General features: G+C 39.4%; 1 long non-coding RNA gene across 1 annotated transcript; it reads right to left on the bottom strand.

The window, feature by feature from the left end:
• Positions 1 to 10,663: 10,663 nt before the first annotated feature.
• LOC311061997 lies at positions 10,664 to 13,422 on the bottom strand. Its single transcript, XR_014602445.1, has 3 exons — positions 13,267 to 13,422; positions 11,175 to 11,317; positions 10,664 to 10,986 (listed from the first exon to the last, which is right to left on the bottom strand). It is a non-coding gene; the product is annotated as an uncharacterized lncRNA (long non-coding RNA).
• Between the last annotated feature and the right edge of the window lie 217 nt (positions 13,423 to 13,639).

Genomic DNA, 13,639 nt, shown 5'->3' with positions numbered 1-13,639 from the left:
CTTCGATGGCCAGTTCTCTTTGTCTGCATGCTGAAATAAACAAAGACAATAAATTGATAAAACCACAAAAGCACTCAAAACGAATTAAGCCTATTTTAAAAAGGTCTCAATTGAAATAGCCTACTTACCTGTGAAACATAATCCAATAACAATTACAACCACTGCCACTGTTATTAAAAACAAACCCTCCTTAGACCCCCAAAAGGTGAGTGCCATTATATTGTAGCCAGCAATGGTAGCGTTTACTTGCAGAAACTCCCTGTAAAATGGGGAGAGAAGTTAACTAGGACTTTCATGAATTATGATAATGGGTCATCAGAATGCTACTGTAGCTTGGACATTTTCTGGACATTTTCATTCATCAATATTATATGAAGTATGTGTGTATATATACTGTATATAGCCTACACACATGCACGCACGCACACACAAACTAATGGACTGGGTTTGGTGATGTTCTATATTGTCAGAATCATCTTTGTTTGTGTTTGTTTATAGGCTGAAAAAGAGCCCACAGAGTGGTCTTGCCATACAATGTAAGTCAATGAGCAGCATATTTTGAATGATCAATTTGAAAAAATTGTTAATGGAGAAATCATTTTTGATTTCTTGCCCACCTTTGGAGTTACATCATGGCAAGGTAACTACACAACCCAAACCTCTACGAAAGTGGTCTTGCCCTTTAACCACAGAACCACTTAACCACAAAACTAATATCTAAAACATGTGAGGTTGTAGATCTGCTGTACACAAACATAATTTCCCCATTGCATCTAAATGATGTACTACATTTACTTACTTTACTCTGGCACATTTGCACATGAACTTATTATGTACAATTAAGTACCATGACAGTTGCCTGCTTATGTTGATTGATACAGAGTACTGTATAGCATCCTTATACCCACTGTGTAGGCTAGCTAGATGACACTGTATATATGCACCTCACTGTCGCTCTTCTGTACATACAGTATTGATTGATTGAATACTTTATTAGTCAGACATTTGAACAGCACGTGGTACAGTCAGACATTAAGGCTAAAAGGATAACACAAAAAAGTCCTGGGGACTTGTTTCCATTGCGGTTCTACTCCTATGTATTAAATTCATCAACATAGCATAAAAAATTAACACAATACATGTCATCTACAAATATAAAACACTATATGTACAAAGGACAAACAGGAAAAACAGCAGCACTATATGTCCTTATACCATTCATGGACAAAAGATGTATACTGGTGATATTGTAGGTTCATTATACTTATATTTATATTTATTAATAGAATAGGACTACATTACGCTCACCCAGTCAGTTCAAGTGCAAATGTTTAAATCAGACTTCTAGTCTAGGCCAATGTCATGGCAGGCAGGTCGTCTAGTCTATTTTATTTATTATGTCTGTCTGTCTGTCAGTGGCGTCACTTCAGCAAAAGCTAACTCCCAGAGATTAAAATAAGGGACATATATCTTGGGCGCAAAGCCGCGCGCCCAGGATGTTGGGGGTCAGAAATGTTGGGGGTCAAACCCCCCAAAATGCATAGAAAACTATGCATTATATCTATAACACAATACAAACACAATGGTCTTACACCTGCATTATGGAACCTGCCATACCTTGCCATACCCAATTGACACCCCTGCTGTCTGTATTTACCCACTTGCTTGACTAGCTTAATTAATGTCTTTCTCTAAATACCAAATAAAATTACACTTACATTTTTATTATTTTATATCTTGCTGTGTAGTTTTGCTGAATGAATGTGTCTTGTCCTTCAAATGGCAACAACAGCTCTGTTTCTTTATCAACACACTCCCGTCTCCGATAGCCTGGCCCCTTTGAACTTACGTCCAAGGTTCAAACTTTACAGTTTTACGTTTTGAAGTGGGCCCTGGTCCAGAAAAGGTTGAGAAGCACTGAACTAGCTAATTATTCTAACAATTGGATTCTTTAACCACCTGAACCCTAGCCTCCCTATTCTGGGCATGTCATAATAGTTGAACATTTGGCGAAAATAGCAGCTCCACAAGCTTGTAGATTTGCTATGTTCTGCGAAGACATTAGGTGTAGTAGGAAAAAACTACTATCTCCCTGGTCAACAAAGAATATAGGGTTTAAGAGTGGTAACAGAAATGATACCCCAAACCTTTATTCATACCACCGAAGTGATCACCATGGGAATTGATGACATTCAATGAAGATATTCTGTCCATCTACGTGACGTCACTGAGTGTATAATCTGTGATCTGTTTTAACTGAGTTTAATGGACGATATATTCTACCAGTGGCGGACTGGCCGTTTGGCACATCGGGTATATGCCCGGTGGGCCGCCCAGTAGTGGTGGAAAATCGGAAAAGCATACAATTTCAAAACACAGTTCCTTGTGAAAGGAACTTTGTTTTATTTTGTGTGTGTGTGTGTGTGTGTGTGTGTGTGTGTGTGTGTGTGTGTGTGTGTGTGTGTGTGTGTGTGTGTGTGTGTGTGTGTGTGTGTGTGCGCGCGCGCGCATGTGTGTGCAGGGCGTTGCTGAAAATGAGACACACTTGTGCTCAGCTACTACCCTGGGTCAATAAAGAACAAAAGAAAGAACAACAATTACAACATTTAGCTTTCAGGGAAGCAAGGTCAATCCAATATAATTAAAGAATACAAGGTCTGTTATATATTGATTTACAAGACACAGAACAACAGCATTTCACCCACTCTTTTTATACCTTCTAAAAGGTATAAACTTAGGTTTAACACATTTTATTTTTTATTCCCTCTACAATATATTATTACATTTTTATTTTGTTAAAAGGTGCATTTATATAGCACCTTTTATCCAAAGCCCTTTGTAAATAATTAAGAGACTTGATTTTATGGTACATGGTATATTTTCAAAAGGTCTGAGGAAGAGCCTCCCGGCTTGAAACGTTACCACCAATAAAGAAAAAAAAACACAATGGGAGCAGCATTCTGGTATGCAAATTTTGTTGTTATTTCATTTAGAATGTTTGAGGCAGCACCCAGCCCAGCAGGACAGGATGTACGTGCCTTTTGTCACTTTGTGACACCTCTTTCACGTTTTCTGAGGGCCCCATTGGATTCCTGGTTGCAAAGGCTCTACGACCTGGCATGTCATGACTGGTCATTTGGGGGACCAAGCCATTTCTTCCTGACATCATTTCTGGAGGTCCCAAACTTCCAGAAATGATTTACCCAAAACAAATCTAAATGTACAGTATACATGACACATACTGCAGATGGGTTGTTCTCATTTCACATCGCAAAAGTACACAATTTGACAAAAGTTCCTTTCACTTTTTTGTTTCATGTTCTTCCACAGCAGTCAATCATGTAACTATATTTATTGCTGCATATCGTCAGGCTGGAATTTAGAAACCTTTTACCGTTACTTTTCAGGAAATGTAAATAAATAAATTATAACCTACTAGATACCATACCCGTCGGCGCAGCGCATCCGTGGGGGGATATGCGCACATGATCTGGCAACCCGGGAGGCAGTTCGTCCCATAGCTGGGCAGGCCCGTAACCATGGCGACAGTGTTTGACAGAAAAACGCTAATAAGAAGCTGAGATTTGATGAAATTGAAAAACGGGCTTCACAGTTGCGTTCAGATGGTAATGGTCAATGGCTGTGTGCAAAATCAGAGCAATTGGTCCAGCCAGTGAGGAGAACCGGGTGTCTTCACTCACGTACTCACCACCACTACAGAGGTTACTAGAATTATAGTAGGATGTTCCAATGGATCCAGTGTAGTTAATATTTAGTCATAAACTCGTCATAAATACTTTTCATTGGAATTAGTGAGGCATTAATTTACGAAAAAAACATAACATTTCTGGAATTTACAAGGTTCCTGCCCGACAGGGACAATATTCAGTTTATGCTCATTCCTATGTTAACGGACATGAATAGCCTGAATCCACCAATTTGACATCTGTGGTGCATGTTAGCCTCAAGACTTCATGTAGACCAGTTTATGTTATTGTACAGTCAGTGTAGCCTATTAGGCTAAAACACATTCTTAGGCCACGACATATTTGCAGCATTAATCAGACATTCAAAGAAGCAGGTACATTAATTCATCTTTTTATTTGTCGTCTTGTCACATTTTGTCTCCCATTGATTTTACATGTGCACTTGTGTGTGCATGTGAATGCTGATAGATGGAAACATTATGAGTCAATTAGCATTTGTCATTTTACATTTGTACTTCAATGATTGCAAGAATAAAACCCAAACTTAAGAACCAAGGCAGTGAAACTCCTATATCATTTGATATCTGTCAGTTGCAGGCTGTCTTCCTTGTCAGTCCATTCCACAGTTATTTGTTTTTGTCTGAAATATAAACATTTTTTTTTTAAAGAAAATAAGGGAAAGGTGTCACTAAATATGCTAAAAGATAAGCTATTGTGCTTTTGTGTATTCATTTTTAATTATAGCCATGGCCAATATGAAACCACAAAGCACTACAACTATTGAAGCTTTTTAGAATGGTTTCAATTGAATCACTTACCTTTTATGGCCCCAACCAACGCAACTGTACCCACCACAACAGCTCCACCCACCGCAATCACACCAAATACAGCCAAACCAGGTCCAGTTACTGCACACGAGCAAGCGACTTGCTGAAGCCCGACAGCCCTGTATGAAATAATATAAAGAAAATGGTAACTGATTCACAGTGTCTTGCAAACCCTTATGCCGCTTCCTTCCACCTCTGTGGATTTAATTGGGTGGAGTTATTATTTATTGAGTTAACCTTATCAGCTGAGCACCCAACCCAAAGGCAAGCAGAGGATGCGCACCTAGCCCCAGTTTCAGATGTTATTAACTTGAATATTATTCAGTTTGTGTTTGTGTCAAGTATCATTCTAATATTGATTTAAAATGAGATATTCCTCTAAATCTGTATGGAAAAAAGTGCCTGCAGTACATGAGTAGGCTAAACCTAAATGTCCCACCTCATAAATGATATGCTAGTCAATTTTAATTATTATGTAGCTTAATTTGATAATAGCACTAAATGGAGAAAAATATATTTAAAAAAATGTTGAACACTTACAAAGAGCCTGTGGCACTGACAGGCTCAGGCATCTTCTCTTTTCAATTCTTCCCACTCCGCTGAATGCGTCGATAACTTATCCTTACAATGTCTTATCCTTACAATGGCGACTAGGTTTCACTTTGGAGTTACTTTGTACTTTAAATGTAACATGGTTTATGCACACTCCCACTTCTTTTGTGGGAGTGAGCCAGGGGAGATATGACGCTTATGAGCCCATAGGGCGCCCGGACCTCTAGTATGTATATATACATAAGAAATTTTACAACACACGAAAAGGACATATGTATAAAGGGCTGAACATAAAGTCCACAGTACCTGATAACTCATTTCCCAGAAAGGGAAATGCCTGATTACTGACTGTATATCGCTGCTGTCGGGCAGAAACCTCATATTTCCATATTCCAACTTTTTATCTTTTTCCATAAATTAGCGTCCTTACACTACAGTAGGCTATGGGTGCCACACAAAAGTTGCAAAAATCTACAAGCTTGGTGTGACGCGTATTTTTTTGTGTTGTTTGGCGTTAAACATTTGGAATGTGAATGACTTCTTGGCCTCTTGCTCAAGTTGCTGGGAGAGTTTATGACTACAGTAATATACTTTGTACATTGTATTGTAGTTTAATGCAATCACTAGATTATATAACTACAGATGGTTGTTCTCTTTTCTTATCTGCCTATCATAAAAGTATACAATTTCACAAATGTTTCGTTTCACTTTTAGTTCCATGCTCTTTCACAGCGATCAATCTTGTAGTTGTATTAATCTCATTGTGTGAATCACTTTTCCTTAAGGGTCACTCACAGGCATTGAACCAAATTACAACATTTACCTGAGAAGTCAGGTCAACAGAATGTAATGAAAATGCCCATAATATACAATTAAAGAAGATGAGGGCTGTAACATGTTGATTTACAATTCAACTATTTTACCAGATTGTCCTGTTAATATTTAGATTACTGTCTTTTAAAAGATAGAAAACAAAGTGATCATCATGGGAATTGATGTCATTCAATATAGACATTCTGTCAATCTAAAGTCACTTAGTGTGTAGTCTGTGTGTTTTAACCTGTTTTTCCAAAGTAGAACTCAAAAAGTTAACAAGAAAATATATTTGTGGTTTGGATATTCTTCATTTCCGTCGTTCCAAGAGCACCAGATATAATTTTTCCAAAATGTAATTAAATAAGAATATACTGTGCATTTATCGGCAATATAAAATATTAATTAATGTACAGTCTATCATCAATGATTGTATGGATGGATAAATGAACGGTCTATCAACAATAGTCTCGCGTAGCCATACAACTATTCCACAATCTCTGAATGCTATATAGAGTCTGGAACTCCCAAAATCCGAGAGAGGAAACTGGCACTTCCGTTCACGAAAATATCTTTTAAAAATATCTTTACATTTTACTTTTTAATTTCCATTTCTGCTAAGCAGCAAGCTATGTATACTTAGATGATTTGTATTTATATTAGGATACATTTGCGCGACTGTAAAGACGAAACGGAAATGGAGAGGAGGCTCCACATCCGGTTTATATTCTAATCATGATCAGAGCTTCCAAGTCCCTGACTGTATGCCGGAAACATTTGAAAATTGTGGGAGGCAACAGTCTGGTAACGCGAGACTAATCAACAATGAATATGGATGAATACATAAGTGTATCTGTTGAAAAGTCTCAAGCTGAAGCTGATGACTACACCATGCTTGCCACCAATGTTCCACTCTTTTGTGAGATCAATCAAATGCCAATAATCCTGAACCCAGCAAGACTGGATGAAGGTGGTGGCATAGAAGCTACTTTGAGAAGAAACCAGGCCAAGTATCACACAAGTTGTCGACTAATGTTCAACAACACCAAATTAGATTGTGCGAGGAAGCGACAGTCAGATGCTCAAAGTAGTGAAATAGATGAAGGCCACACAAACCGCCGTAGAACCAGTCATGATAGTCTGGCTTGCATATTTTGTGATAAAATATCCCCTGAATCTGACCTAAGACAGGTAATGACAATGAACCTGAACAACAGACTACATGAATGCGCCCAGACACTAAATGATGGAAAACTATTGACTAAACGGACAGGCAGGCTGCATATACATAGGTTTCCGCGCAACGTCATCACAGAGCAGAGTGCGCAATCTGCGCATGCCCGGGGTAGAACGAATCCGGAAACACCATTCGCTCAGTTGTTGTGATCGGCATAGATATAGAAACCTAGATACCTCATTGGCCTCTGCAGTTCATTGGAGCGACCTGTTTCGTATGGTGGCCGCCATACGCACTGTGATTGGCCAGTGCCCGTTCCCCCCGGAAATGGGGGGAACGGGCACTCACTGTCCCGACCGCGCGACTCCCGACGCAAAAGTGCTCGTTATTTTGAAAATAGCAGATCTACAAGCTCACAACGCGTCGCGATGCGACGCTGGCTTGTGAGCTTGTAGATTTGCTATTTTCAATGCAGCCAGATCTACAATCTTATCTGAATGACTGTTAAAGCAGTTTGCTTAAATTAATTTATAATGTTATATTTTCACAGGGATTATTTATTAGTGTAGATATACATTTTGGAGTGGATATATGTGTCCAGATGCCTGTCAGACCGTCAGACAATGCTGCTCAGCAGGTCTAGAATGGAATAAACGGGCGCAGCCAACGTCAACAACTGGTCTCGACCAGACGTGAGATCTCAGCGTAAAGTGAAGCGTCAGGATATATTGATAAATGCCGAAAGGTGCGGTGATCACGCCGTACGCTCATTATTCGGGCTGCACAACGTTGATAAATGAGGGCCAATATATATATATATATATATATATATATATATAAAAAAGCTGCTTCTCGATTTTTCTATTAACATACATGAGCAAGTTTAAGTCGGTTATTGAATCTAAATATCGGCTTCGATATATTGTTGGTTAACACCCCAGCCCTAACGAGCACGCACGCACACACACACACCATCTCCGTCGTCTGTGTGTGTGCTTTCAACGTTCTCCGTCTTCACTAGCTGGTCGTCCCCTGCCACTCCGCTGGGTTCCCTCTTGATGGTGGTTGAAGGGGCCTGGGACAGACAGAGACACACACACACACAAACACACTTGAGGTAAGAAACAATAAAATATCAGTAGATCCAGAACCTGTACAGACTGTCATAATCGTATCACCTGTTGTGTGATGGATTCCGTCTCCATTTTGTCTGCATCCATAGACGCTGAGAGAGAGAGATGCATTATAGAGGTTAGATAGATGGAGGGAAAATACTCAGTATGTGTGTGTGCGTGTTGACGTGTGTGTGTGGGGGGGGGGTATTACAGCCTCAGCCGCATTCTCAGGCTGACTGGAGGCCATGCACAGTTTCTCCATAGAGACCTCCTGCACCTGAGAGAACTCCTCTACACACACACACACACACACACACACACACACACACACACACACACACACACACACACACACACACACACACACACACACACACACACACACGATTAGATAGATTAGACAGACACACAGACAGAGATACACAGTACATACACATAGATTGGACAGACACACAGACAGACAGATACACAGTATATATACACACATAGGCTTGGCTCGATGCTTGCTCATTTATGCATGCAAGATTGCAGGTGCTTGTGCAGTGCGTATGTGTGTGCAGACTGTGCACACCCACGTTACCCTAACCCCCATACAAAGTAGAGCCTGAACATTTCAACAATGTGGGATTTGTTATTTATTGTGTGTGGTTTTTCGGCATCTAGCTACCCTCACAGTTAAATGTGTTCCTGGCTTCTGTTATGTTGCATACAGCCTTAATAAATATACACTTTTTTGTATTTTTTTATCTTTTCGTAGATCAGATGAACGATGAATCGGTCGATCTCTGACACACACAAACACACACACACATTCACACACTCACCCAGTGCTGCTCTGGTGGCAGCCGAGGCCACGCGGGGGTCCACACGGAGGCCACGGTGCTCATGACGGGGTTCTCCGACTGGCTGAAGGGCACGGGCTGGAAGGCCAGCGGGCCCAGAGAGGCAGACGTGTCCTCCAGGTACGGGTCCTCGATGGGCAGCCGCAGGAAGTTCAGGATGCACTCGTCCTGCGTCCGGGAGCCCACGTGCTCCGACACTTTGTTCCAGTCGTCCCGGTACACCTCCAGTGCATCCGACTTCAGCAGAGGAACATTACATGCACTTCAATCTGCCTCTCAGGCAGCATGATTCAAAACCCTAATGCTCATTCTGTGACCACTATATCTCCCTCAGCTTCAACCAGCTTTTCAATTATGAAGTGTGTTAGTTGTGAGAAGCCCTCAGAACCAGCACAGGCTCCTGTGTCACACACCAGCTTGGGGACAAGGGATATCTTGTTCTAACAGCTCTAGTATCCCTACAGGTTGACTAGTCTCTGTTCAACGTGTTCCATCACCTCAACATCTATCACAGATGCCAGTCACTTGTTAAGTAATGTTGTACATTGACACCCTACTCCCTGTAAATCTGTGATGTTGTAACAACGAAGTTGAGTTGAATTTGAGTTGAGCTCTTTGTTCATTCACCCTCTGAGCTGCAAGGGGCTCCAAACCAGCTCCATAAGACTGTCACATGTCATTGAGTAATTGTAGTAACTCTTCAAGATAAATATTCTGTTTGCACTCATGGGTCAAAACCTGATTGCATCTAACTGAAGTATGACTTAGTTATCAGGTCTCCAAAATTCAAAACACATACTTTTCTTAAAATTGCATATAATTATTACGAATGATTTAGTATTCAATGTTAAGTAATGAAAATCACCTCTTTAGGGACACCAAAAGAAGCGATGAAAAGTGAATAGCACACAAGCCCAAGATTGTTGATCTATTTTTGAATGTTGAAATATTTGAAGATTTATGTGAATTTGTTGAACAATTTCACCAATAATGCTCAAAAAAGGGACGGGTAGGTATTAAAATGTACGTAATTCATACCTTTTTGTACAGTTGTATATATTGCAATAATAATTTGTGGTTGTCACAAAATCCCATGGCACTCCTGGACTCGCGGCACAGCAGTGTGCCTCTGCACACTGTTAACCACTGCCTCAGACACCCAATATTTGTTGAACAATAACATCTCTGCTCCTGTCAGCAAGGAGCAAGGATGGCAAAAAAAGTGAAAACTTTGTTAATGTTCACCTGTAATAACATGCCCCAAATAAGCATTTGAAGTTCGAATGCAATATATTGTCATTGCAAAATATAACCAAATGGACCTGTCGGTTTGATTTGATTTGTACAATATTAACTCTGACTTCGACTCATACTCTGACACTTGCAGAGCATGTTAGTAGTTAATATAGCACAAGCTCTTGTTAACATTAACTCTTGTTTTCATTGGAATTAGCAAGGCATTAATTTACAAAAAAACATAATTCTGTAAATACAAGGTTTCTGCCTGACAGGGACGATATTCAGTTTATGCTCATTCCTACGTTAACGGACATAAATAGCCTGAATCCACCATGTGCAATTTGAAACTATTTTGACATCCATGGTGCATGTTGGCCTCAAGACTTCAGGTAGACCAGTTTATGTTATTGTACAGTCAGTGTAGCCTATTAGGCTAAAACACATTCTTAGGCCACAGCATATTTGCAGCATTAGTCAGACATTCAAAGAGCAGGTACATTAATTCATCGTTTTATTTGTGGTCTTGTCACATTTTGTCTCCCATTATGGAATTATTTTACATGTGCACTTGTGTGCATGTGAATGCTGATAGACGGAAACATTATGAGTCAATCAGCATTTGTCATTTTACATTTGTGTACTTCAATGATTGCAAGAATTAGCAGTTTCAGGCTGTCTTCCTTGTCAGTCCATTCCACAGTGATTACTTCATGGCTGAAATATAACCAGCAAATAAGAAAAAAATGAAAATGAAAATAAGGAAAAGTTGTCACTAAATACGCTATAAGATAAGCTATTGTGCTTTTGTGTATTCATTTGTTATTGTAGCCATGGCAAATATGAAACCACAAAGCACTACAACAATTGAAGCTTTTTAGAATGGTTTAAATTGAATCACTTACCATGTTTTTTGTTGGTCACATATATTGCACCCGCCACAACACCCGCCACAGCAATCACAGCCACTGCTGCCAAGGCAGGAGTAGATACTGCACAGGACATGGCACTAAATCCCACACCCCACCACTGGACTTGGAATGCATTTCTGTATGAAATATTAAGAAAATGTTAACGGATTGACAGTGTCTTGCAAACCCTTATTTTGGAGTGCCGCTTCCTTCCACCTCGGTGGATTATTGAGTTAACCTATCAGCTGAGCACCCACGAGGGATGGGTATCGTTAGGATTTCTATGAGTCCGGTTCCGGTTCCAAACAGTTCCATATTTCGGTTCCAAAATGGTAAAAGAAATAAGAGGTCTAATGTTTATTTAATAGGAACAGAATACTGAATATAGGAAATACTTAAAATGATCAATTGTTTTAAATATATATACATTTTTAAAAACATTTTTTGTACCATTGCTGTCATGGCTATGCCTCTGTTGTAGAGTTACATGATTACGGCAAAACGTATCACTATAATGGGTCCATATTGAGATCAATTATTTAAAACATATATTTATTTATTGTGTAGAATTATCTATTTACTATTATGTAGTAATAAAGTACAATATGTCTCAAAAGTCAAAACATTAGCATGCCATACAGTTGAATTCTTGCAAATTAAATTAATATGAATTCAAGAAATTAAAACAAATATTGAATAGCGTAACAAATTTGGCTATGTGCATTATTGCTCATAGCCATTAATAATAGTAGGCCTGCCATTCCTTTTGGAGAAGTCACTTTCAGTTTCATTTCAGAAATACACACACACACACACACACCAGTGGCGTATCCAGAACTTACATTTAGGGTAGGCGAGATGTGTCGCCACATGCGCGTGCATTAATTAATTAAACGACCACAAAACAACATTAACAACACACTCTACCATCCTTCAGTGATGGAAAAAGTACGAAAATATTTTACTTAAGTAAAAGTATCAATACTGCAATGTAGAAATACTGTTACAATTAAAAGTCCGGAATTCAAAATAAAGTGTTTGCATCAGAATGTACATGAATGTACATGTTTCTCATGTATGTATTCTTTTTCAATGGCCATGTACACTGCACTGAATAGCACCTTACACTTTGCTCTTTATGACCTAATGTGAACTCTATGTATCGGCTATGGACGTTTTACTGTTCTGTTTTGTACTGTTTTTTATTGTCTGTTTTAATGTTGTTTTACTGTACTGATGCTATATGCTGCAAACCAAATTGCCCCTCGGGGACACTAATAAACTTGAACCTTGAACCTTGAAAGTACCAGCGGTAAAAGTACTCATTATACAAAATGTCCCATTTCAAGTTTTCAAATGTATACAAATCTTTTGAAAATAGCAGATCTACAAGCTCACAATGTGTCAAATCGTCATCCGTGACGCATTGTGAGCTTGTAGATCGGCTATTTTCAAATGGCCGAAATAGGGCTGAAGTGGTTACTGTATGTTTTGTAATAATCAAAATCTACAAAGTAACTAGTAACTAAAGTTTTCAAATAATTGTAGTGGAGTAAAAGTACAATTTCTGCCTCTGAGATGTAGTGGAGTAGAAGTAAAAGTATTGGAAATAATACTTACGTACAGTACATGAGTACATGTACTTAGTCACTCACCTCAGTAATTCAATTCATGAAACCCAGGACCATTATCCATTCTCTATTGGACTCCTGACCTTTGGACTCCGCTAATCTGACAGTAGCCTATGCCTCCTACAGATAACGGTACTTAATAAGAGGTCACACTTGGACCATTGATATGCAGGAGCTTTTAGCTTTGAAAAAGGTGCGAATGGGGCAGCCAATGTATCACTGCAGTAACGTGAGCCACCGGCCACGCCCGGCAGCTCACGTTACCGCAGTAATGTATCTATTGCTGTCGGGAGCAGAATTTTTCGGTCAGTCTTTTACATTATTTTTCTAGGAGAGGCGAGATCTTGGTTGACTTTTAGCACGTCTAGGAACCGATATGCAGAACCGAAATTAAATGATTTCTATGGGTACCACTAGACGGAGAAAATATGTTTAAAAAAATGTTGAACACTTACAAAGTGAGAGGCATCTTCTCTAATATCTTCCCACCCTGCTGATTGTGTCTTATCCTTACAATGGTCGACTAGGTTTCACTTTGGTGTCATGTGGTTTATGCACACTCCCACTTCATTTGTGGGAGTGAGCCAAGGGAAATATTGCGCTTATGAGCTTCAAACAGTACTACTAGTCAGATGGATTAAAACAAAATAATGTATGATTAAACTCAAAATGTTTGTATGACCAAGTCCTAATGTGCATTTTGTGTAACAGTGTGAAAAAAGCCCCAACCCACACTAGCGCTGATTCCTAAACAATTAACACAATATGTAAAATGACGATGTTTTAGTAATATCGTTCCTGCTGTTCTACATACTGCCAACCAGGTGA

This window comes from Gymnoscopelus microlampas, assembly GCF_963454915.1.
Source record: "Gymnoscopelus microlampas genome assembly, chromosome: 15".
NCBI lineage: Eukaryota > Metazoa > Chordata > Actinopteri > Myctophiformes > Myctophidae > Gymnoscopelus > Gymnoscopelus microlampas.
This window is presented reverse-complemented; position numbering and strand designations above follow the sequence as displayed.